Source organism: Bubalus bubalis, chromosome 15 (assembly GCF_019923935.1).
Source record: "Bubalus bubalis isolate 160015118507 breed Murrah chromosome 15, NDDB_SH_1, whole genome shotgun sequence".
Classification (NCBI taxonomy): domain Eukaryota; kingdom Metazoa; phylum Chordata; class Mammalia; order Artiodactyla; family Bovidae; genus Bubalus; species Bubalus bubalis.
The window spans coordinates 68,207,488-68,234,639 of record NC_059171.1 but is presented as its reverse complement, the minus strand read 5'-3'; the positions used below and the strand labels follow the sequence as shown (position 1 = coordinate 68,234,639).

At 41.2% G+C, this 27,152-nt stretch overlaps 1 long non-coding RNA gene across 2 annotated transcripts; it reads left to right on the top strand.

The window, feature by feature from the left end:
- Positions 1 to 10,417: 10,417 nt before the first annotated feature.
- Positions 10,418 to 26,531, top strand: LOC112579212. Of its 2 annotated transcripts, none has more exons than XR_006545042.2 (3): positions 10,418 to 10,815; positions 22,290 to 22,384; positions 24,160 to 26,531. It is a non-coding gene; the product is annotated as an uncharacterized LOC112579212 (long non-coding RNA). The 2 variants fall into 2 exon arrangements; XR_003103699.3 differs by lacking the exon at positions 10,418 to 10,815 and adding an exon at positions 11,561 to 11,794.
- The last annotated feature ends 621 nt before the right edge of the window (positions 26,532 to 27,152 follow it).

Below are 27,152 nucleotides of genomic sequence, written 5' to 3'. Positions count from 1 at the left end.
GTTTGATCTGTGGAAATCTCCCTCTAGCCTGGAAGAAGTGGATGGTCTTGGCTGAGGGGGGAATAGCATTGTTCAACTAGATCACAGTAGAACAAATCCCTGAGGAAACTTTAAAAACTCAAAAATGAAATCTTATTATTGAGTGTCCCCAACATCTTCTTTCAAAAAAAAAAAAAAAAAAAACCGCCAAAAATAAACAAATAACAATCTTAGCTTGATGTGCAGATGTCAGAGATTATTAGCTAGGCCTCAGTGAAAAATTATTCCATTCATTCATTCACTAACTTATTCACTTAACATTGTTTATCATGAGTTCATTATATGTTGAGTATTTTGCTGGTGACAGAGGTGTGAGAGGGCTATACAATTAACAAAATTTTCAAAAGCACTTTCTTTATTTTCTTTATGAAAGCTGAGATTTCAAAGCACATGTCCCCCTAAAACCTCTTTTTTTCTCTATTTAACAATCCATATTAAGCACCTTAATATGCAAAGAATTGTGCTAGGCACTGTGGATATATGAATGTGACCCTCAAGTCTTAGTCAGGTGAAACATAGTGTATGTATTCAAAATTCCTCTCCAACAGGTTTATAATCTGCGGTAGGCAGATTTCTAAAATGCCTTCTTCCCCAGATGTTTAGTCCTTATCCCCAAGAATGTGAATATGGTGAGATATCACTCTCACGATTATGTTACACTTTATGGTAGAGAGATTTTGTGGAGTAGTTAAGATTATTGATTAGTTAACTTTGAGTAAATCAAAAGAATGTTTGTTTTGGTGGACCTAATCTAATCACTTTTAAAGCAAAATTCTTTTTAGCTGATAGTAGAAGAGGAAGTCAGAGGAACAGAATTTGGTGTAAGGGAGGTTACTGAGATGGAGGAGGCCACAGGGCAAGTACCTAAAATCAGCCTTGAGATGCTTAGAGGGTTACCTTGCTGACAGCCAGTAAAAAATGGGGGGCTTCCTTCCTACAAATCAGGGAATTGAATTCAATCAACAACATGAATGAGTTCTGAAGCAAATTCTCTCAGAGTCACCAGTTGACACTTGCCCTCAGCCTTGTGAAATCCTAAGCAAGAAATCCAGTTGAGTCTGCCTGGACTACTCCTCTCTCTGAACTGTGAGATGATAAATGGGTGTTGTTTTCAGCAGCTAAGTTTGTGGTTGTTTCTACACAGCAATAAATGTGTAAATTTCGTCCTTGATTATTTTGCATTTTCAGAGATACTTTGTAGTTATCTTAACACTTGAGTGAATGCTAAGTGATCTATGTAGCTCTTTGTGACTGATAGTAAAATTACCTCCTTCAGATCAGATCAGATCAGTCACTCAGTCATGTCTGACTCTTTGCGACCCCATGAATCCCAGCACGCCAGGCCTCCCTGTCCATCACTAACTCCCGGAGTTCACTCAGACTCACGTCCATCGAGTCAGTGATGCCATCTAGCCATCTCATCCTCTGTCGTCCCTTTCTCCTCTTGCCCCCAATCCCTCCCAGCATCAGAGTCTTTTCCAATGAGTCAACTCTTTGCATGAGGTGGCCAAAGGACTGGAGTTTCAGCTTTAGCATCATTCCTTCCAAGGAAATCCCAGGGCTGATCTCCTTCAGAATGGACTGGTTGGATCTCCTTGCAGTCCAAGGGACTCTCAAGAGTCTTCTCCAACACCCCAGTTCAAAAGCATCAATTCTTCGTTCGGCGCTCAGCCTTCTTCACAGTCCAACTCTCACATCCATACATGACCACATGAAAAACCATAGCCTTGACTAGACGAACCTTTGTTGGCAAAGTAATGTCTCTGCTTTTGAATATGCTATCTAGGTTGGTCATAACTTTCCTTCCAAGGAGTAAGCGTCTTTTAATTTCATGGCTGCAGTCACCATCTGCAGTGATTTTGGAGCCCAGAAAAATAAAGTCTGACACTGTTTCCACTGTTTCCCCATCTATTTCCCATGAAGTGGTGGGACCGGATGCCATGATCTTAGTTTTCTGAATGTTGAGCTTTAAACCAACTTTTTCACTCTCCACTTTCACCTTCATCAAGAGGCTTTTGAGTTCCTCTTCACTTTCTGCCATAAGGGTGGTGTCATTTGCATATCTGAGGTTATTGATATTTCTCCTGGCAACCTTGATTCCAGCTTGTGTTTCTTCCAGTCCAGCGTTTCTCATGATGTACTCTGCATATAAGTTCAATAAGCAGGGTGACAATATACAGCCTTGATGTACTCCTTTTCCTATTTGGAACCAGTCTGTTGTTCCATGTCCGGTTCTAACTGTTGCTTCCTGACCTGCATGCAAATTTCTCAAGAGGCAGATCAGGTGGTCTGGTATTCCCATCTCTTGAAGAATTTTCCACAGTTTATTGTGATCCACACAGTCCAAGGCTTTGGCATAGTCAATAAAGCAGAAATAGATGTTTTGCTGGAACTCTCTTGCTTTTTCCATGATCCAGCGGATGTTGGCAACTTGATCTGTGGTTCCTCTGCCTTTTCTAAAACCAGCTTGAACATCAGGAAGTTCACGGTTCACATATTGCTGAAGCCTGGCTTGGAGAATTTTGAGCATTACTTTACTAGCATGTGAGATGAGTGCAACTGTGCGGTAGTTTGAGCATTCTTTGGCATTGCCTTTCTTTGGAATTGGAATGAAAACTTCCCTTTTCCAGTCCTGTGGCCACTGCTGAGTTTTCCAAATTTGCTGGCATATTGAGTGCAGCACTTTCACAGCATCATCTTTCAGGATTTGGAATAGCTCAGCTGGAATTCCATCACCTCCACTAGCTTTATTCGTAGTGATGCTTTCTAAGGTCCACTTGACTTCACATTCCAGGATGTCTGGCTCTAGATCAGCGATCACACCATTATGATTATCTGGGTCATGAAGATCTTTTTTGTACAGTTCTTCTGTGTATTTTTGCCATGTCTTCTTTATATCTTCTGCTTCTGTTAGGTCCATACCATTTCTGTCCTTTATCGAGCCCATCTTTGCATGAAATGCTCCTTTGGTATCTCTGATTTTCTTGAAGAGATCTCTAGTCTTTCCCATTCTGTTGTTTTCCTCTATTTCTTTGCATTGATCGCTGAAGAAGGCTTTTTTAATCTCTTCTGCTCTCATTTGATTTTCACAGTTTATGAGAATCATTACCCCTGTGTTAAAGATGAAGGTCTTAAGTGGTAAGAGTGGGATTTGAATTCAGGAGCTGGCACTTCTATTTCACTTCGGCATATACATCAGAAAGTTGGTGTGTATGTGCTCAGTCATGTTCGACTCTTTGCAACGCTATGGACTATAGCCTGCCAGGCTCCTCCATCCATGGGATTATCCCTGCAAGAACACTGGAGTGGGTTGCCATTTCCTCCTCCAGAGGACCTTCCAGACCCAGGGGCTGAACCTGAGTCTCCTGCAAAGCAAAGTGGATTCTTTCTGCTGAGTCACGTGGGAAGTCCCAGAAAGTTGATAGGTTACCGATATAGGCTCTTTTTTACCTGCTTTCTCTTCATTCCTCCTAACATCATCATCATTGCTGTTATCAATATTGAGGATGTTCTCCTCCTTCTGCTTATTACTAAATGTTCATTAACTAAATAATGGCAGTTAAAACAAAAATTTTTTTAATTTTTAAAATCAAAACATTTATTGAATATCTATTATGTATCTATTTATTGAATATCTATTATATATCTATTATAATAGATAATATCTATCATATCTATTATGGCACTTGCTGTCCAACATGGTAAACAGAATGATGAGCGTCCTTTTATTTAAATACCTGATACTGAGTCTGAGAAGTAGTCATCAAGGGGATGCATTTCTGATGCATGTAGAATATATACAAAGTAGAAATGGAGTTATTTTTCTATAGCTAGCTTACAAAATGAAACAATCCAGCAATCTTTTCTCTGCCTCTCTGGGAAGAATTTTTCCAGTTTTATTGAGATATAATTGACATACAGCATTATATATATAATATTGTATTAATATATAATTATTATATATAGAAAACAATTGTATATTATATTTATTAGAATTGTTTTATATATATGTAAAACAATTGTACCATAGTTAAATTTTTTTCTTGTGATGAGAGATTATAACGCAGTTACAATTGCACCACGGACCCTCAACGTGAAAAGAACTTCTCGGATCTATTCTCTTAACAACTTTCTACTATACAATGCAGTGACATCAACTATAATCATGGTCACCATGCTGTACATTAGAACTTATTTATTATATAACTGGAAATTTGTTTCTTTTGGTCACTTTCACCTATTTATCTCATTCTCTCATATCCTCTCCTTCCCCCACCCTCTGACAAATACCAATTTGTTCTCTGTTTCTATGAAATTGGGTGTTTTAGATTACAGACATAAATGAGATCATGCAGCATTTGTCTTTCTCCATCTGACTTATTTCACTTAGCATAACTCTATCAAGGTCCATCCATGTTGTCACTAAAGTCAGGATTTTCTTCTTTTTATGGCTAAATAATATTATCATTTATAATAATGAAATAATTATGTTTCATATAATTTATAATCATACGTATGATTAATTTATATAATCATATAATTTGTTTATTGTATAAATAATATTTCATATAATTTATAACAATTAATACTATTTCATTGTGTGTCTGTGATATTGAGTATATAAACACATTTTCTTTATCTTAGTCAGTTCAGTTCAGTCGCTCAGTCGTGTCTGACTCTTTGCGACCCCATAAATCTCAGCACGCCAGGCCTCCCTGTCCATCACCAACTCCCGGAGTTCACTCAGACTCATGTCCATCGAATCAGTGATGCCACCCAGCCATCTCATCCTCTGTCGTCCCCTTCTCCTCCTGCCCCAAATCCCTCCCAGCATCAGAGTCTTTTCTAGTCATCCATTAACGGACACTTAGGTTGTTTTCACGTCTCAGCTATTGTGAATAGTGCTGCAATAAACATGGGGATACAGACAGCCAGTGGATATATAAAAATTTTCAATTTCTGTATGACCTTGTTCTTTTCTCTGCAAAAATGTTTCTTTGGGCCTTCCCAGGTGGCCCTAGTGGTAAAGAATCTGCCTGCCAATGCAGGAGATGTAAGAGACGCGGGTTTAATCCATGGGTTAGGAAGATCCCCTGGAGAAGGAAATGGCAACCCACTCCAGTATTCTTGCCTGGGAAATACCACGGACAGAGGAGCCTGGTGGGCTACATTCCATGGGGCTGCAAAGAGTTGGACATGACTGAAGCAACTTAGCATGCACATTCTTATTTCCAGATTTTTCTTTCAGAAAAATGTCAGGGCATTTTCATTTGTTCATTTGCTGGAGAGACTGGAATCTGGGAGAGCATAAGGTGAATTTCCAATTTGTAATCCTACCAGTTTCCTAAACCAGTAACCCATCCCTCCCAGCCTTCCTTCTACCTCACCAACCCCCTGAGGATGGTGGGGGCAGAGAGCAGGCCTTGGGAGGGCAACAAAACCTGTACTCACTCACACAACACTGCCTTTTGTGCATCTGAATCAATCCAGTCCCTAGGGAGCCTGTCTGATCATGACCAAATGCCGAACTGCTCTCAATATAGGGCAGAACACCTACTCAGTGCAGTTCAGTCGCTCAGTCCTGTCCTACTCTTTGTGACCGCCTGGACTGCAGCACGCCAGGTTTCCCTGTCTATCACCAACTCTCGGAGCCTGCTCAAACTCATGTCCATCAAGTCGGTGGTGCCATCCAACCATCTCATCCTCTATCGTAGGGTAGTAGATGTTACATTGCATAACCAACCAAAGGACATGAATTAGAGCAAACTCTGGGAGATAGTGGAGGACAGAGGAGCCTGGCATCCTGCAGACCGTGGGGTGGAAAGAGTCAGGCACGACTTAGCGACGGAACAACAACAAAGTGAAGGCAGTGGGCAGGCCACACAGAACTGACTTCAAGATGAGTCCCAACACCTCCTGCCTTATGCTCTAGCTCTTCATTGTATTTTTCTCTTCCTTTTTAATTTTTTTTTTCCTTTGAGGGTAATTTTTGGGTAGGAAGAAGTAAAGTCCCATAGTAAATTAAATTTGAAATCAGGTTTGAGAAGCTATCCAGCTATATTTGTTATCATCTAATCAAAGAATTTGAGGCTAGCTGGACCTAACCAGTCTTTCAGTGTCTGTTGTAATCTGCCCATATATCTACTATTTTCATGGGAATGAGATTATGTGGGGGAGCCCCCTGCCCCAAAGAACATTTGGTGCATAGATCACACTCAAAGATCTCTGCTGGCAGTTAATGGGATGGCTTAGAAAGGACACGTTGTGACCAGGGTTAGCTCTGGAAGGCCTCTTTAGGAGGGGCTTATGGGCTGCAATCTGTTGGGACTCATCCTGAAGTCAGTTCTGTGTGGCCTACCCACTGCCTTCACTTTGCTGTTGTTCAGTCCCTAAGTTGTGTCTGACTTTTTGCAACCCCATGGACTGTAGCATGCCAGGCTCCTCTGCCCTCCACCATCTCCCAGGGTTTACTCTAATTCATGTACATTGAGTTGGTGATGCAATATAATCATCTCATCCTCTGCCACCCTCTTCTTTGCCTTCAGTATTTCCTGGTATCAGGGTCTTTTCCAATGAGCTGGCTCTTTGCATCAGGTGGCCAAAGTATTGGAGTTTCAGCTTCAGCATCAGGCCTTTAAATGAATATTCAATGTAGATTTCCTTCAGGATCAACTGGTTTGATCTCTTGCAGCCCAAGAGACTCTCAAGAGTCTTTGCAGCATCACAATTCTAAAGTCTTCAGTTCAGTTCAGTTCAGTTCAGTCACTCAGTCGTGTCCGACTCTGCGACCCATGGACTGGAGCACACCAGGCCTCCCTGTTCATCACCAACAGTTTATTCAAACTCATGTCCATTGAGTAGGTGATGCCATCCAACAAACTCATCCTCTGTGTCCCCTTCTCCTCCAGCCTTCTATCTTTCCCAGCATCAGGGTCTTTTCCAATGAGTCAGTTCTTCATATCAGGAGGCCAAAGTATTGGAGTTTCAGCTTCATCTTCACTCCTTCCAAAGAACATTCAGGACTGATTTCCTTTAGGATGGACTGGTTGGATCTCCTTGAAGTCCAAGGGACTCTCAAGAGTCTTCTCCATCACCACAGTTCAAAAGCATCAATTCTTCAGTGCTCAGCTTTCTTTGTAGTCCAACTCTCAATCCATACATGACCACTGGAAAAACCATAGCTTTGACTATACGGACCTTTGTTGAGAAAGTAATGTCTGCTTTTTAATAAGCTGTCTAGGTTGGTTATAGCTTTTCTTCCAAGGAGCAAGTGTCTTTTAATTTCATGGCTGCAGTCACCACCTGCAGTGATTTGGAACCCAAGAAAATAAGGTCTGTCACTGTTTCCCCATCTATTTGCCATAAAGTGATGGGACCAGATGCCATGATTTTAATTTTCTGAATGTTGAATTTTAAGCCAACTTTTTCACTCTCCTCTTTTACTTTCATCAAGAGGCCCTTTAGTTCTTCTTCACTTTCTGCCATAAGGGTGGTGTCATCTGCATATCTGCAGTTATTGATATTTCTCCTGGCAATCTTGATTCCAGCTTGTGCTTCATCCAGCCCAGTGTTTCTCATGATGTACTCTGAATATAAGTTAAATAAGCAGGGTGACAATATACAGCCTTGACATACTCCTTTCCTGATTTGGAACCTGTCTGTTGTTCCATGTCCAGTTCTAAATGTTACTTCTTGACCTGCATACAGATTTCTCAGGAGGCAGGTCAGGTGGTCTGGTATTCCCATCTCTTGAAAAATTTTCCACAGTTTGTTGTGGAAAGGTTGTGGTCAAAGGTTTTAGTGTAGTCAATAAAGCAGAAGTAGATGATGTTTTTCTGGAACTATCTTGCTTTTTTGATGATACAGTGGATTTTGGCAATTCTATCTCTGGTTTCTCTGCCTTTTTTAAATCCAGCTTGGACATCTGGAAGTTCACAGTTCATGTACTTTTGAAGCCTGGCTTGGAGGATTTTGACCATTACTTTGCTAGCATGTAAGATGAGTGCAATCGTGCAGTAGTTTGAGCATTCTTTGGCATTGCCTTTCTTTGGGATTGGAATGAAAACTGAACTTTTCCAGTCCTGTGGCCACTGCTGAGTTCTCCAAATTGCTGACATAGCGAGTGCAGCACTTTCACAACATCATCTTTCAGGATTTGAAATGGCTCAACTGGAATTCCATCACCTGCACTAGTTTGTTCACAGTGATGCTTCCTAAGGCCCACTTGACTTTGCATTCCAGGATGTCTGGCTCTAGTTGGGTGATCACACCATTGTGGTTATCCAGGTCATGAAGATCTTTTTTGTACAATTCTTCTGTGTATTCTTGCCACCTCTTCTTAATATCTTCTGCTTCTCTTAGGTCCATACCATTTCTGTCTTTTGTTGTGCCCATATTTGCATGAAAATTCCCTTAGTGTATCTAATCTTCTTAAAGAGATCTCTAGTCTTTCCCATTCTATTATTTTCCTCTATTTGTTTGTGCCGATCACTGAGGAAGGCTTCACTTAGGTTACAGTAATGTCTGGGGCAGGTGAGGGTAATTGTCCCCCTGGTCTCAGGCTCAACCATCACCTATCTTATTGCTTGTGAGTCTGAGGAGACTATTCCTATGTGCCTCTCTCGCAGCTGCTCCTTTGGGTCAGATGGAAGGGACCTGGGGGCAGTAACCCATATCGTGTCTGGGTGATCAGTAAGAAAAGGCCCTGTCCAGCAGACTCCCAGTTACTGGAGGGATTGTTGAACAAACAAGGAGCAGGAACCCAAGAACTCTCAGTGTTAGCTGTGCGTGTGATAAGAGGGGAAAAAAATAAAAAGCCAAAGTTCTCCTTTCCCCTTAAAAAATCCATTATGTCTACTTCTCTTCTATTAAGAACAGATTAAAAAAAAAACAAAGCAACTCAAAGTCCCATCTGGTCTGTGTCAGCATTAGAAATGGTACATTGTGTTTCATCACAGGCAGGCTTGCCATGGCAGTGAGAGTTGTATTTTTGGAATGTGCTTGAAAACCCAGAGTAACTGAAAACAGATCTTGACCCTTCAGGACCTTTCCTGATCCCTGTGTTTGGGTTTTCCCAGCAATTGATATTTTTAATTGATTTATTTGCTGATGAGAACCCTGGAAAAATAAGCAGATAAAGGCAGCTGTATTGGCACACAGGTAAGAAGATCCCCATGGCCATTAGCATGGCAGTTTTCCTGCTTGAATTTGTCCTCTGAGTTCACAGCAGCAGTCTTGCTAGGCCTGCAGTGTCAAGGGTTCACATTTAAGGGATGCTATTTAAATCTGGTCACAAGGTAGACATGTCTCCCTTCTAGAGCCTCCCTGGAGCCTCCCTTCTGTTCTTCCTTATCTCCTTTCTGGGATCCCCTCTGCTGGTCCGCTGATAAACACAGGTAGACTGGCTCCTGATTTCTTGGCTTCCAGGCCAGAAGAGGAAAAGGCAGAGAAAGCCGTCTGTTATGACTCTCCTCTTGCTGCATTCCCTTCCTGATCTGACCAGGTTGCCCAGTGTCGACTCCATGCCCCTCTGAGGATGGAACACATTATGTTCTGATGAAAAGGAAACGGCTGCCATCCCACTCATACCCTTCAGCACTCGTTGCTTTCTGTGCAACAAGCGCTCTCACACTGCTGAGGGAAATCCTGAAAAATAATGCCAGCCTCTTCTCAAACTAGAGGTAGTGACAAAAGTCCCAGAGGAATGTCTGTTCAAAGGAGAGTCATAAAATCACTCCTTCAGTTGCATCGATTTAGAATGAATAGGCATTCATGAGGAGAAGTGATGATTGGACACTTTGACCAAGGTTATGCCCTTTTCAATGCTGAGATCCCTGGCGGGGAATACTGATCCCTCAGGAAAAGAGGACTAGTTTGCATTAATAGTCCAAGGACAAAAAGGACAAGAAAATTTGATGCTAAGAAGGTGGGCCAGGTGGTGGTCTAGCAGAAAGCCCAGTGATGGTGATGGAGAAAATAAAGATCCTCAGGGCTTCCCTGGTGGCTCAGTGGTAAAGAATCCACCTGCCAGTGCAGGAGACATAGGTTCTTAGTCGGGATCCCTTTAAAAACCCATAGAGATCCATCTCAATAAACTGGGTATTGTCTCGACCTTGAGAACTATGCTTGCTCTCTGATGGCCTGCTGCGTAAGTCTCCTAGAATTGAAGGAATGCAGCAAGAGTAGGTCAGTACATTCTTCTGTTGACCACTGGTGTTTTGAACCAGTCCTCACAAAAAGGTCTTTGAAAGATTTCAGACATTCCACACCTTCTCCTTTTGCTGTCAGAAATATCTCAGAATACACATTCCCCATGTGTTAAGGATAAGACAGATGAGATTGCAATTACAAAAAGCTAAAGATGGAGTTTCAGTCCTAAAATAACTCTTAAAATTCAGCTATAAATCTCACATGGATGATCTGATCTGGGAAGACCCCACGTGCCTCAGAGCAACTAAGGCCACGTGCCACCACAGTTGAACACGTGCTCTACAGCCTGGGAACCGCGACTACTGAGCCCATGTGCCAAGCTGCTGCAACCCGTGTGCCCCAGAGCCTGTGCTCCTCGACGAGACAAGCTGTTGCAGTTAGAAGCCCGCCCACTGCGACTAGAGAGTAGCCGCCACGCTCTGTAGCGAGAGAAAAGCCCTCGCAGCAATGAAGACCCAGCACAGCAAAAAAAAATAAATAAACAAATAAAAGGAGAGACAGAACTATCGTGGCCTCATGAGGAAAGAAGTGGTCTTAAAATACAATTCCTCAAAAGAAGTAGCCCAGGTAGGTGGCTGAGGCGCATAAGTGGATCGGGGTAGAGGTGAGATGATTTTGGCAAATTGTGGACCAGGCACACTGGATGAGCTTTGGGATCTAGTGGCCAAGCTTATCATCCAACACGAGGATTCTCTTGTCAGTGACTTATATCAAGAAGGTCTTCTTAGTAACCATGACGTGCATCATGACACGTTATGTGAGATCAGTCTGATAATGGCATGATGTAGCAGCAAGAAGAAATGATAATTGACAGATTAGACTTGATTTCTCTCTCCTCTTGCTATTTAGAAGCAGAATCAACTAGCTCCTCTTTTCTAGGTGGAATGAACATGATGACGTATTTCTATAGCAATTGTTGGGAAGGTTTCAAGTCTTACCCTTTCTTGTTAGTAAGTTAGGTGGGTATTCTGGTGATTACTTTTTTTAAAAAATGAAAGAACTATAGCCATATTTGGAAGTCACATTTTTGAAGGAGGAATATTTTATAATTTCACCTCATATACTCTCAGCTTGATTGTAAAATTTATAGCTGAATTTTAAGAGTTATTTTAGGACTAAAACTCCATCTTTAGCTTTTTGTAATTGTAATCTCATCTGTCTTATCCTTAACACATGGGGAATGTGTATTCTGAGATATTTCTGACAGCAAAGGGAGAAGGTGTGGAATGTCTGACCAAAGACATCCTTCAAAGACATTTTTTTGTGAGGATTGGTTCAAAACACCAGTAGTCATCTGAAGAATGTACTGACCTACTCTTGCTGCATTCCTTCAATTCTAGGAGACTTACGCAGCAGGCCATCAGAGAGCAAACATAGTTCTCAAGGCAGACAATATCCAGTTTATTAAGACGAATCTCTATGGAGATTAAAGGGATCCCAGCTAAGTTTGTGTTAGTGAAAGTGATTGAGCTTGAGGTTATCTTAAATCAGACCAGCATTGCTGACACCGATGGAATGGAATGCTTCTTGGCGCCTCTTCATGGCAGTGAGTGGAGGAGGGTGGGGGGTGGATAGGGCATGAGAGTGAACAGTCCTCCCTTCAGTGTTTGATTGATGGATTCTCCATGCTCAATTTGGAGTTAAAGTGATGGGCTCAAAGTGGTTTGGAAAATGTTTTCTCTGGACTGCAATTATTGATTCTTCAGGAGAAAAATAATGTATTTTTCTTCTTTTCACTCTCTACCAGTAAGTAGTAATATTTATTCAAAGAAAGAAAACTATTTATATGCACTCAGAAGGCCTGGGTTTTAATCCAGAGCCCACCATTTTTAATCACTTCTGTGTCATTGCTACACTTGTGAATCTAATACTTTTTTTTATCTTCCTGAATTGTGATAACCCTATCAATTTCCCAAACTAGTTGGAAAGGGAAACGAAATTAGTTTCCCAAACTAATTTATGCACTCCATAAGGAGAAGGATGTGTCTGTATCTTATTTAGCTCAGGAGCTCATTGTTTAGCAAAAAGCTTGTTTGTTATACCTTATTAATGAGAACATGGGCTCTGGGGCGAGCTCTCTTGGTTTTACATCTTGGCTCCTTCATTTCCTAACTGTGTGACCTCAGGCAAATTGCTTAACTTCTCTGTGGCTTAGAATAAGGATGACGGTATCACCAACTTCACAAAATTGTGATAGAATTAAGTGACAAATACATTTAAAGTGTTTGGAACTGGAATATACACTCAGCAAATTTTAACTACCACTTTCCTTATTACCATTGTATCTTTTTTTTTTTAAGCTGAAGTATAGTTGATTTATGATATTATGTTAGTTTCAGGTGTACAATATAGTGATTCAGTATTTTTCAATATTTGAATCAGTATTGAATTTGAAAATATATTCAATATTTTCAATATAATTCAATAGATTATACTCCATTTAAAGTTTTAAAGTAATGGTTATGTTTCCTTTTGCCTATTATTATCATTGTTGGTAATATGTATTTGTCAGTGAAAACAACACTCCATCTCAGTGAACCTGTTTTCTTATCTATGATCTGGGGGCTATGATACAGTAATAACAGTAACACCCCGAAGAGCTGTTGTGAGGATCAAATGAGACAACAGCTAATAGTCAAAATGTCTTTTCAAATATTATATTTTGAAACTCTCTGGTACCATTATTTATAATATGAACTGCAGCACAGAGAGAAGAAATGATTTTCACAAAATTCTGCAGTGTGAGTGATGCAGACAGAGCTGGAATATTCTTGGAACTTCCTTCTGTTCCCAGAGTGTACTGCTTAGCTGTGGTGCACATAGCCAAAGCCTCTGGGATTACTGAGCCTTTTTCAGTATTTACATTAAGATACAGCCACAGGTCTTTCAGCAAAGCATTATGTTTTCATCAAAGCTACCCTGGCTTTACTGTGCTCATCTTCACTGTCCTTGCACAAAGGTCTGACAACTCTGCCTTGGTTTCTGAGATGCTCGATATCAACAGTCAACTCTTTAAGTGAAGACTGGATGCTGTATGGATAAATTGTAGTTCGTACTATTGAGTATCCAGAAGAGGTAGAAAAGGGCCTAAACTAGGAATCAGAACACATGAGATGAAGGTGTAATATTTATCACTTAAAAATCATGGTGTCCCAGACAAGCCCCGTTGGTTATTTGGGATACAGTTTTCATATCTACAAATGAAAAGCCATCAGATTATTTCTGCGATTCCTGCAGAGTAAATGTCCTTGGAATCACAAGTCCTGTGCTTTGTCTTTCTCCTGCCCTGTGACCTTGGGCAAGTCACAGTCTCTCTTCCATCTATAGTGTCCTCAGTTGCACAGGACTCTTTCCTGAAACAGACAATCCTTTTGCTGCTGGATGTCAGTCACTGTATCAGGCAATGAAAATGTGCATATGTACAAAAACAGGTGTACACACATTGGGCTTCCCTGGCGGCTCAATGGTAAAGAACCTGACTGCCAATGCAGGAGATGCATGTTCAATCCCTGGGCTGGGACGATCCCCTGGAGAAGGAAATGGAAAACTGCTCCAGTATTTTTGCCTGGTAAATCCCATGGTCAGAGGAGCCTGGCAGGCTACAGTCAATGGGGTTGCAAAAGAGTCAGACACGACTTAGTGACTAAACAATAACATACATACATTAATGCGCGCTGATGCCTATTGTATACAAAGAATTAAGTCATAGTTCTTTGCGTACATTATTCAGTGTAACCTTTATAACAAGTTTATGAGAATGACATTTCTTATTTTACAGGTGAGGCAACTGAGTCTAAGACAGAGTAACTAACTTGCCCAAATGGCAACCTTAGGGATTGAACCTAACGAATCTGACTTCACCCGACCATGAGGTTACATAGTCACCTATCAAAGATAAAGGAAGTATCCTATCTTCCCTAGACTAACCTCACTTTTTTTGTATTCTGGTTATTCAACTAGTGGACATTTAGGGAATTTTGACTCATTGGGTGCCTAGATTTTAACCTGAAATGTAATACAAGAGTTAGCTGGATTCATGGCAAATTGCAAGACTATTCCTGTTCATTGAGCATTCTACCTCTGAATCCAGCAGCATCCTGAAGCGTTCTGCCCTTTTCTTTGTTAGGATTTTAAGCAATTGGCATGAATGAAGGTGTGAACTGGAAAAATTCTCTGTGACATGAATTTGGAAGGGTTGGCAGATCTATCAAATGACAGACTAAAAATGAGAAAAGATATGACCTGCTAAGAACTTAATATACATTATTACATTTTAAACTCAATTCTCAGTAGGACTATTATTATCTCCATTTTATGCACAAGGCAACCCAAGCTTAGTGTAGAGACCATCAAAAGATGACACAGCCTGTGAACTGACCTTTTTTTCCAAAAATAAATTTTATAGTCAAAAACCCCCACGAAAACTACAAAAACCCAAACCTTGCAAAACTGCCACACAGCCTTCTTGTCATACTTACCTCATTTATCCTATTGTCAACATCTTAAATTATGGTGATATACTTACCAAACTAAGAAACTGGCATCAATACACTATTATTAATTAAACTCTAGTCTTTATCTTGATTTTACTATTTTTTTCACATTAATGTCCATTAATGTCTAGGGCTGCTACAACAAAGTACCACAAACTGGGTAACTTAAAACAACAGAAATTTATTCTCTCACAGTTCTGGAGCCTAGAAGTCCAAAATCAAGGTGGTCAGAGGACCATGCTCTCTCCAGAGCATCTAGGGAAGAATCTTTCTTTGCCTCTTCTGGCAGTTTCTGGTAATCTGTGGAGTTCTTCTGTGCTACAGTGTGATGTTTGTGTCTCCTATAAATTCATAAGTTGAGATCCTAATGCCCAGTGGAGATGGGGTCTTTTGGAGGTGATTAGGTCATGGGGACTCTGCCTTCATCAATGAATGAAATTGATGACCTTATAAGAGAGGTCCAAGAGAGCTCTCTCACTCTTTCTGCCATGTGAGGATGTAACAAGAATTCTAAGAAACAGAAAAGTGCCCTTACCTGACCATCCTGACACTTTGGTCTTGAATTTCCAGCCTCCTGAAGTGTGAGAAATAAATTCCTGTTGTTTAAAAACCACCTGAATAGGCTAAGACACTTGGCTTGTAGTTGCATCATTCCAATCTCCACCTTCAACTTCACATGGGCTCCTCTCCTTGTGTCTGTGTTTCTGTATACAAATTTCCCTCTTTTTATAAGGACACCAGGCATACAAGTTTTATGGCTCAATCAAATCAAGTATGATCTCAACTTATCTTGATTATATCTCCTTGTTGTTTAGTTGCTAAGTCTTATCTGACTCTTTGCAACACCATGGACTGCAGCACACCAGCTCCTCTGTCTGCCACTATTTCCTGGAGTTTGCTCAAATTCATGTCCATCAAGTCAGTGATTCCATCTAGCCATCTCAAGTTCTGCTACCCTCTTCTTCTATTGCCTTCAGTCTTTCCCAGCATCAGGGTTTTTTTCCCAATAAGCTGGCTCTTCGCATCAAACAACCAAAGTATTGGAGCTTCAGCAACAGTCCTTCTAATGAATATTCAGGGTGATTTCCCTTAGAGTTGATTGGTTTGATCTCCTTGCAGTTCAAGGGACTCTCGAATCTTCTCCAGCACCACAATTTGAAAGCATCAGTTCTCCAGCACTCAAACTTCTTTATGGTCCAAGTCTTACATCCATACATGACTCCTGGAAAAACCATAGCTTTGACCAGATAGACCTTTGTTAGCAAAGTGATGTCTCTGTTTTTTAATATGCTCTCTATGGCGAAAGCGTCTTTTTAATTTCATGGCTGTGTCACCACCTGCAGTGATTTTGGAGCCTAAGAAAAGAAGATCTGTCACTGCTTCCACTTTTCCCCCTTCTATTTTCCATGAAGTGATGGGACTTGATGCCACAATGTTAGTTTTTTTAATGTTGGGTTTCAAGTCAGTTTTTTCACTCTTCTCTTTCACCCTCATCAAGAGGCTCTTAATGGGACTAGTGGTTAATAATCCATGCTTCCATTGCCCAAGGCACTGGTTCGATCCCTAGTTGGGGAACTAAGACCCCACAGACCTCATGATGAGGCCAAAAAGAAAAACAAGTCTTAGGTAGTGGGACATCCATGGTGGTCCAGTGACTAAGACTCCAGGACCTGGGTTCAATCCCTGATCAGGCAACTAGATGCCACATGTGGCAACTTAAGATCCCGAGTGCTGGAACTAAGACCTTGTACAGCCAAGTAGATTATAAATATATATGATAGGCTCTTTAGTTACTCTTTACTTTCTGCCATTAGAATGCTATCCTCTGCTTGTCTGAGGTTGTTGATATTTCTCCCAGCAGTCTTGATTCCAACTTATGGTTCAACTAGCCTTGAATTTCACATGCTGTATTCTGCATAAAAGTTAAATAAGCAGGATGACAATATACAGCCTTGTTGTACTTTTTTCCTAATTTTGCGCCAGTCACTTGTTCCATGTCTGATTCTAATTGTTTTGTGACCCACATACACATTTCTTAGGAAACAGGTAAGATGGTCTACTACTCCCATCTCTAATTTGTTGTGATCCACCCAGTCAAAGGCTTTAACATAGTCAGTGAAACAAAAGTTGATGTTTTTCTGGAATTCCCTTGTTTTTTCCATGATGCAATGAATGTTTCAATTTCATCTCCTGTTCCTCTGCCTCTTTGAAACCCAGCTTGTACATCTGGAAATTCTCAGTTCACGTACTACTGATGCCTACCTAGCTCGAAGGATATTAAGCATAACCTTACTAGCATGTGAAATGAATGCAATTGTGTGGTAGTTTGAACACTGGAATGAAAACTGACCTTTTCCAGTGATGTGGCCAAATTTTCAAATTTTCCAAATTTGCTGACATATTGAGTGCAGCACTTTAACAGCATCATCTTTTAGGATTTTAAATAGCTCCACTGAAATTCTGTTACCTTCACTAGCTTTTTTCATAGTAATGCTTCACAAGGCTCTCTTGAATTCATACTCCAGGATGTCCAGCTCTATGTGAGTGACCACACCATCATGATTATCTGGGTCATTAAGATCTTTTCTGTATAGTTCTTTGTGTAATTTTGTCACCTCTTCTTAATCTCTTCTGCTTTTGTTAGGTTCCTACTATTTCTGTCCTTTATAGTGCCCATCTTTGCATGAAATATTCCCTTTGTATCTCCAATTTTCTTGCAGAGATCTCTAGTTAGATTGTCTGAGTTTGTCTGATGCTTTTTCTCATGATTAGTGTGGGCTTATAGAATTTTGGGAGAGAATACTATGGAAGTCACATGCCCTTGTGAATTGGCCTTTAAAATCCAGAGCTCAGGTTTCAGTTATAAAACATATAATTAGACATTTCTCCAAAGAAGACATACAGATGGCTAACAAACACATGAAAAGATGCTCAACATCACGCATTATCAGATAAATGCAAATCAAAACCACAATGAGGTACCATTTCACACCAGTCAGAATGGTTGCTATCCAAAAGTCTACAAGCAATAAATGCTGGAGAGGGTGTGGAGAAAAGGGAATCCTCTTACACTGTTGGTGGGAATGCAAACTAGTACAGCCACTATGGAGAACAGTGTGGAGACTCCTTAAAAAACTGGAAACAGAACTGCCATATGACCCAGCAATCCCACTGCCGGGCATACACACTGAGGAAACCAGAATTGAAAGAGCCATGTGTACCCCAATGTTCATCACAGCACTGTTTATAATAGCCAGGACATGGAAGCAACCTAGATGTCCATAGGCAGATGAATGGATAAGAAAGCTGTGGTACATATACACAATGAAGTATTACTCAGCCATTAAAAAGAATACGTTTGAACCAGTTCTAATGAGGTGGATGAAACTGGAGCCTATTATACAGAGTGAAGTAAGCCAGAAAGAAAAACACCAATACAGTATACTAACACATATATATGGAATTTAGAAAGATGGTAACGATAACCCTGTATGTGAGACAGCAAAAGAGACACAGATGTATAGAACAGTCTTTTGGACTCTGTGGGAGAAGGCGAGGGTGGGATGATTTGAGAGAATAGCATTGCAACATGTATAATCATATGTGAAATAGATCACCAGTCCAGGTTCGATGTATGAGACAGGGTGCTCGGGGTTGGTGCACTGGGATGACCCTGAGGGATGGGATGGGGAACACTTGTATACCCATGGCTGATTCATGTCAAAGTATGGCAAAAACCACTACAATATTGTAAATTAACCTCCAATTAAAATAAATAAATTAAAAATTAATAAATAAAATTAATATGACTGTCAGCAACAACAAAAAAAGACAAAACATTTCTTAGAATCAGCTGTACTGTTGGCTTACTCTTTTCCCTTTCTTTTGGGGGCCTTGCACTGCCTTGGACATATAACTGGAGGCCCAGGAAATTCCTGATGAATTGATGCAGGATCTGCTGTCACGTGCAGCCCCAACTCCAGCACCTTCCCCAGATGTGGAACTGCTACCTTCACTCTCTCATATGCATGACAAACCTATGCACATTGCTAATGTTGATTTACCTTTTTTGAGCTCCACTAATACATCAGTGATCACTGAAGACATGGAGTTCGACATGACCCCTTCCTGGGAGGCTTGAAAATGCAAATGGCAGGAAAGCGGAGGTCACCTGCAAGAGCTGAGTTGTGTATAAAGATTCCTCAGCTTCTCAGGGCCCAGATGAATTGACAAGTGGGAAAATTAGAACTTGCTCTTCTCTTGAAAAGGTGGATTATGTGGATTCAAATCCTCTCTTAAATATTAATGATAACCAAACAAATCTCTCTTATTAAACATACCTCAGCCTTCACTTCAATTTAGTAGTAGGGAAAGTAGATATAAATTAGTGGATTAAAGTTTTGGAATTCTAGCCTCGCCTTGAATTGTTTTGCTTGCTTATTTATATATTTACTCATGTATTAATTTATTTATCCTGGGAGTGGGCAGGCTGACGCACAATGGAGTGGCTGGAAAGAGTACATCACTTCGAATTAGCAGAACTTTTTATAAGTCCCAGGTCTCTTATATTACAAGCTGAACCTAAGGCTAAGAGCCAGTTTCCCCAGCTCTAAGGTCAGAATGACACATCCCACTGCAGCACTATCAACTAGTCAGCGTTTACTCTCCCATATTTAAAGAGTCCCTTAACCCCTTTCAGGGCACTCCCCACCTCTGTTGGCTGCAGTCTTATTCCAAATGTCCCAGATTCCCTGCACCAAAGAGTGGACACGTGCCTTGGTTGGACTTCCTGTCCTGGGAAATGCTATAAAGGCAGAAGTGACTGGTGAATTCATTCCAGAAGAGGCATCAGGAAGAGGCTCTCCACTGGTTCCCGATACCCGACCCCTGAGAATGACTAACTTCCATTTATTTTTTTCACAAGCCAGGTTCTTCCTCTTTCCCTTGCATTCTTGAGACTCCTCCTGTTTTCCCCTGATATACATATTCTGTCTTCTTGTAGAAGACACAGTTAGTTTCTGTTGCCTGTGGCCAAGAGCCCTGATGCACATCCCTTTAACTTTCTCAGAGCTCTGCCACATTCTCAGAGCTGTTCCTTCCTCAACTTCCATATTAGTTTATCCATTCCTGAGAGCTTACATAGCTCCTTCCCTTACATTCCCAATATTTTTGTATTACCCTTGTCTAGCCATGAAATAGACAATCCAGCTCACCGGTTGTTATGGGGTAGATTGCGTTACCCCCAATTCATATATCATAGTCCTAATGCCCACTACCTCTTTAAAGAGGTGACTAAGATAAAATGAGGGCATTCAAGTTGGCATTAATCCAGTATGTCTGATGTTCTCAGAAGAAAAGGAAATTAGGACAGACACACACACACACAGACACACACACACAGACACACACACGCACAGGCACACACCAAGACCACGTGCGGACATAGGGAAAGGATAATCATCTCCAAGACTAGGAAAGAGGCCTTAGAAGAAGGCAACTCTGTCAACACCTTGATCTTGGACTTCTAGCTTCCAGAACTGAGAGGAAATAAACCTCTATTGCTTAAGCCACCCAATCTGTGGTACTTTTTTTAAGCAGCTCTGGAAAACAAATGCAGCGGTCAAAGATAGAGACTCTGGGGTGAGCCCGCCTGGATGCCTGTCTATGCAGAGCCGTGGACAGGTTACTTTACTGTGTTGTGCCAGCATTTTTCGGTGGTGATGTGAAGGGCAGAGAGAGGGCAGGGAGGGAGACAGCAGAAGATGTGCTTGGTCACTTGGGTAAGTCTAAGGAGGAAATGAGAGAAAAGGACCAGGTATGTAGTTTCCCTTTCCATATGGCTGGTCTTCTCAAGTCACCTTTCCTCCCCTCCACATGCTTTGCTAGCGGAGTTTCCGCCAGACAGGAGGAGCTGTCGGGGATGAGAAAGAGGCTCCCCTCCTAACAAGATAATGGTGAAAAATAAAAGAAAAGCAGTTAAAAGCAGAAAAGAGTTGCATTCATATGCTTTGAGGGAGTCACCTAACCTTCCTAATTGTGTTTCTTAATCTCTAAAATGGTGATAATGACCCCTGCATCTTACAGCCCTGTGGCAAGCAACTCAGGGCAGAAAAAAACCTTCTCTACCAGTCTATAAATTCCTTAAAGGCAGGCACTCTGCTTATATTATTCATCTTTTTATTACCACTTTACAATTCAAGGCTGGATACACGGTAGGCATTCTGTTTATATTTGTGGTTGACTAAGAAGTGGCTGTTGTTATTGAGGGAGAGAGTAGACAGATGGACAACTGCTCAGAGCTGGGGTTGCTGTCTCTGGGTTTTATGTGCCAGCCCCAGGCTAGTGCAGGCGATGACAGAGTAGGATTTAAGGATCAGGATGGAGCATACACTAAAAACAGTGATAGAGAAGAATACATATAGTTTTCTAAATCTAGAGTTTTCTGCTTGAATCTACATGTCTGGAGTAGGTGAGAATTCCTAAACCAATTACAGTGAATTAGTTGTAAATGAGGGAGTATGTCCATTGGGTTGGAGTTGGGGGAGCACTATTGAAGTTACCTCTCTACTTTATCTCCCCCACAAATCCCCTAACAGATACACACACACATACAGAGCAGCCCATCCATACATTACAGCAGACATGAAGACATAAATATGGATAATTTCTCTGCTGAAATTTACTAATTGCCTCCCTTTTCCTATGGAGTAAAATTCAAATCCTCATTCTCATATTTAAAACCTTTGCATCAGGCTCCCTGCACACTTGTTTATCCCATTTCCTCCCTCCTGCCTTGCATCCCAGAATCAGAACACTATTTGCTCAGCCTCCACATATTTGCACATGATTCGCCTTCTGCCTGGATTTGTCTTTTTCCACATGTCTGCCTGGCAGACTCTCCTTTTCACCCTCAGCTCCAGCATCTCCTCCTTACAAGCAGACCATGCTGGTCCCCTCCATCAAAGCTCTTTGCACCAAAGTTTAATCACTTGTTTCTATATTCAGCTCCCACACTGAGCCTGGGGCTCCCCAGAGCAGTGTCTGCCATCTTTATCTTTGCACCCATAGGTTTCAGCAAATCTGATGACTGAGTGAACAACTTTTCCGGTTTCTGTTAATTGAAAGTTTACTACATGCCATTCACTTTGCAAAACAATTTGCATACACTCATATCTCATTTAGCCTCCTGATATGAAGAAGCTAAGGCTAAGAGAGGCTAAATAACTTGCCTGAAACCTCACAGTAATTCAATCGAATGTGAGGTCTGGGACTCTGCAAACTGACTCAGTTTGTATCTACTATGAGCATCTAATGCACTTAGCGAGCATCTACTGTCTTCAGGATTAGTTGTTGTGGGGTTTGCTGGTTTTAGCACAAAATATTTTAAAGCATCCTCTTTTAAACTAGCAGGTCTGGGAGAGGAAAGGTGACATCGTTTATTCAGAAAAGTCAAATCTAAGCAAAGGCAGAAAAGAGGAAGAAGACAGAGGAGAAGCCAGACTGATAAATACTCCTGATGGGAAGGTTTCTTTGCATTAATTCCCATAGGTAAGAAAGAAGCGGGCTTAACAGCCCCAGAAGAAGGGCCCTGAGTACTAAATAAGGAAACTCTTCAACTTCAAGATCTGGAATCTGTCAATGAGGTAGGTTGCAGTTCTGCCTCTGATGTTGATTGCTGGCTTTTCCATGATTCAGGGCTCAAATGTTGTAAGTCAATGAGAAATGCTACTCTAAATATTCTTTCCACTTAAAAACATAATTTTAATCATAGCAACCAATGCACAGGTATCCCAAATTGATACCCCTCAACCCATCCTGCACTCTTGGCATAGGCTTCTGCCCTTCTCTGGACCACTCCTGACCCCATTTCCCTGGCTAACTGCTCACATTCCTTCAGGCTCAGTTCATGAGTCTCCTCCTCCAGGAAGGCTTCCTGGTTCTCAGGCTCCCATTTTGCATTTACTTACATCATTATATATACCATGCATGCATGCATGCTCAGTTGCTTCAGTCATGTCCAACTCTTTGCGATCGCATGGACTGTAGCCCGCCAGGCTCCTCTGTCCATGGGATTCTCTAGGCAAGAATAGTGGAGTGGGTTGCCATTCTCATCTCCAGGGGATCTTCCCGACCCAGGGATCGAACCTGGGTTTCCTACGTCTTCTGCATTGCAGGTGCATTCTTTACCCACTGAGCCATCTGGGAAGTCCTTATAAATACCACTTACTCTCAAAAGTGGATTGACTTTGAAGTTAATGATGCCTAAGTTTTGGGACCCTTCCCCATGTGGGTCTCTCTGGGTACTAGGCATCATTTATGATATAGAATGTTCTACGTGGTGAAGAGAAGGCAGTGAGCAGTCAAGGAGAACTTATATATATGTTTATTTATTGTAAATTGTGCAAAGGGAGCTCAGAAGAGAGGGACCTGCATGTGAAAAGCTTTAGAAATGTGTTGATTATTCTCATCCTGAATAAATATTCACTCATTTACTTCTGAACCTTCTTTTGTGAATTGGTCTTAATATTCTTGTTTTCCAGTGGACCCACTAAATCATGTAAGCTTCAGGCCCCACAAAACTTACATCTCTATTCTGCTGTCCCTCCCTCTGCATTGCAACTGCCTCCATTTCTTTATCTCTCCCACTCAGAGCCATCCCTCACGCTTCACAGATGCTGTACTGCCATTGTATTTTTAGAGAACAGTTAATAGCATGCAGTCACTGGTCACTGAGCATCGTTGTGGAAGCAGAAATAGTCGTGACAGGCCTGCAAGGAGCAAAGCACTGCCTGGTCGTTTCGTTTGTCAGCGAAGAGCTGTCTCTCTCAGACCCTTCTCTAGACTGTTGTCTGTAAATTTAGGCAGCTGATTAGAATAGCTCCAAGGTGCCTGAGAAAAGATTACCAATAAAAAGGCTAAATCCTGAGTCATCAAGGAAAGATTATGTTATGTTTTGTTTTCTCAGTTTAAAATCAAAGGGGAAGTGTGTTTTTTTGGTTTTGAAAAATATCCTTAAAATTAGCATTTCCCAAACCTTGACAAATGTTCATTCGTTTGTGGAGACTGCCCCTGACTTCAAAGAACACTGACTAAGCATTAAATCACGCTGTGTGTTCTGGTTTCTTCTTTCAAAGCATTTTTAAACCTTTTGAGAATAATATACAGGACAGTTGCCTCCTCTGTGAAGCCTTCTCTAATTCCTAGCAGACTCTGAAGAACTGACTACTTCTGCCTTTAGGAGGGAATAGTGTGTGTGTGTGCATGTGTGTGTTTCTAGGAAGGAAGAGTGTGTGTGTGTGTGTGTGTGTGTGTGTGTGTGAATTGTACAGGTTATGTGTCAAGTACCGTTCTAAACCCTTGCTTATATAAACTCATTTAATCCTCACAACAACCCTTTGCTGTGTTTTCATGTCCACAGATTTCATGAGAGGCAGTCGGACTCGGACACCCACCGCTTCCTGTTTGAGTATATCTCTGTTTCACCACTTCTCTGTCCAAAGTGACATTGTCTGAGGACCAGCTGATAAATGTGAGCTCTTTGAGTTAGGTGCTACCTCTAGGTTTTGTATCCCTGGGGAGAGGGGTTGCCCAATGGGTTGAAGAGAGAAGAGCTCAGCAGGTGACCAGGGCTGGTGATCAGTTCCTTCAGGGGTTCATCACTGTTCCTGAGCAGAGGATCTAAGGCTCACTGATCCAGTCCTTTAACACGTACACAGGGGCTATGCTAGATCCCAAGTCTTTCTTTTTACATTTGTGAAATTTGAAAGATACCATGTGTTCCTTACAATCCAGGAGTAAATTTAGGAGCCCTTTATAGAGAATAAAGTATGTCACAGATTCAAAGTATTTTAATAATTAGCAAGGCTTTGAAAATACATAAAAAGGCTGCATTACAACATCACCAACTACACTGTGCTGCACAAATCAACAAATATTGCTGGACCAATGCATTCATGTAATGCAGTAATCTTCCCTCTCAAATCTATCCATCACACTGTCATTGGTATAATCCCCTTTTGAATGCAATAAGCTGTAATAAATTGCATTTTGCCCATTTGGGGCAGTTCTAACAATAACAAAAATGCCCCTAATCCTTAATGAGAACCTACTTTGTACCTGGCACAGGGCTGGTTGGGTTGGCTGAAAACACGGCGATGCCTCTTGGAATAATCTCAACCAAATTACTTAACCTCTGAGACCTTCAGTTTTCTTTTCTGCAAAACGGATAGCAATCATAGCTACAGGTGTGCTAGATGCAGTTGTGCAAATTGTAGAGTGAACAAAGGTACCAAATCTAGGGGAACACCATACACATCACTAGTGTGAGAGACCGGTGTGCTTACTGCCCACAGTTCCCAGCAGATTCTAATAGGGTTTTTCATTCTAACAAAAATAGTGTATTAGGACAGTTTTCCAACAGATGGAAGTAAAATGTCTTGAAGAAAAGGAGGCTTTTATTGCTTTATACATAGGCAAAGAGCAACCTCATGTGCCTAACTCTTAGGTTCATTATGTGGTTTTATTGAATAGATGTGTAGAAAGCACATAGAACCCATAAGAACAGTTCATAAATGGTAGCAATTCTAGTTTTTCTGCATTTTCTGACTTATCCCCTTTATCCTCTTTGTCCTATCAAACCTTAAAAGGAAACTATTTTTAATCCTTGTTTTACAAATAAAATGAGAATTGGAGAGATTAAATAATATGTTAAATTTCAATTAGGTGGTGAGTGACTGAGTTTAGGATCCTAATTGAAGCTTGCCTGAGCTCTTAACCACTCTGCTTAATTGCTCAGTCATGTCTGCCTCTTTGCAACCCCATGAACTGTAGCCCGCCAGGCTCCTCTATCATCGGGATTCTCCAGGCTAGAATACTCGAGTCGGCTGCCATGCCCTTCTCCAGGGGATCTTCCCAACCCAGAGACTGAACCTAGGTCTCCCACATTGCAGGCGGATTCTTTACTGTCTGTGCCACCAGGAGAGCCCTGTTAACCCCTGCCTTGTGCTATTCTATGCGTGTCAGGGAAAATCCTGCCCCTGCCATCTGCCTGAGTTATGACCACTCCCATGGCGTCCTCATCCTGAAATATCATGGGAAAGACAGGGCAGCCAAGTCCATTCTTTATTGCTCCCCAGAGTTTCAGTATCACTTGTATTCCCTCCATAGTATCATAGCCTCCAAGGGTTCTTCTCTGCGTAGATAGGTTAAGACAGTTTTCTGGAGCCTGCTCCTGGCTTACCTTTCCCCCACAATCCCCCTGAATCCTACTTGACCTTCTAAGGGCAGGAGTTGGAAAGGGGGCTGGGAGGACTGGAAATGGATTGCAAGCCTTCTTTAAATTCTGGCCCTTCATACTACCTTGTTAAGTGAGAAGGACGAGCACAGAGAGAGGAGACTCCTAGGATAACCTCTCTGAGTAGAAGGAAACAATTGTCTCAGTCTGATTTCTGCTTTGAACCCTTACTCCTTACAGTGAGTCTCTGCTCAATCCCATTTTCTTTCTCCTCATTCCCACTATTACACTTCATTGCATCCTTGACATTCATTTCTTCTTTGACTCCCAGCAAAATGCTTCTGTGCTTGAGGAAGAATCAAGGTAGGGAAAGTAATGAGATCCTTGGGTTTCTCTAGAAGTCAGGAGGGTATGGCAGCTAATGCTGGTATTGGAAGCCAGGTCCATGGGTCATGCAGATGAATGTAGTGCAAACATATGCACATAAGTACTTGGACTGGCACAGGGCAATGGACAAAGTAGTGGAGAGATGTTTTGAAACTTTCTTTAATTTTTTATGTCTTTAAAAATTCAAGAGAATTTTCCATTATCTTGCTGGTTATATCTACTTCTCTTAATATAGATGTAATTTTTCAGATTTACTATCGTAGAATAAAGTCAATAGATCAGAAAGATAATACAGCCCTGAGACTTTGTGAATAGCTTGTGTTGTGGTTAATTTTATGTGTCAACTTGGGTAGGCTATGGTGCCAGCTGTTTGGTCAGACAATAGTCTAGACATTTTTATTTTTTAGATAGGATTAATATTTACAATCAATAGACTTTAAGTAAAACATATTACTCTACAGAATGCAGATGGGCCTTATACAATCAGTTGAAGGCCTTAAGAACAAAGATGGAGGTTTCTTGAGGAAAATTGAATTCTGCCTCCAGATTGCAACATAGAAATTTTATCTGAGTTTCCAGGCTTTGGACTCAAGACTGCAACATCAGTTCTTACCTTCTTACCTGAATCTCCAGTCTACCAGCCTGCCCTTCAAATTTCTGAAATTTGCTGGTGTTCACAATCATATGAGCCAGTTATTTTAAAATACATCTCTAACTTTCTCTTTTACACACACAGAATACACACACACACATTTCTGGACATGTGTATATAACTTAAAGATCTCAAAGGC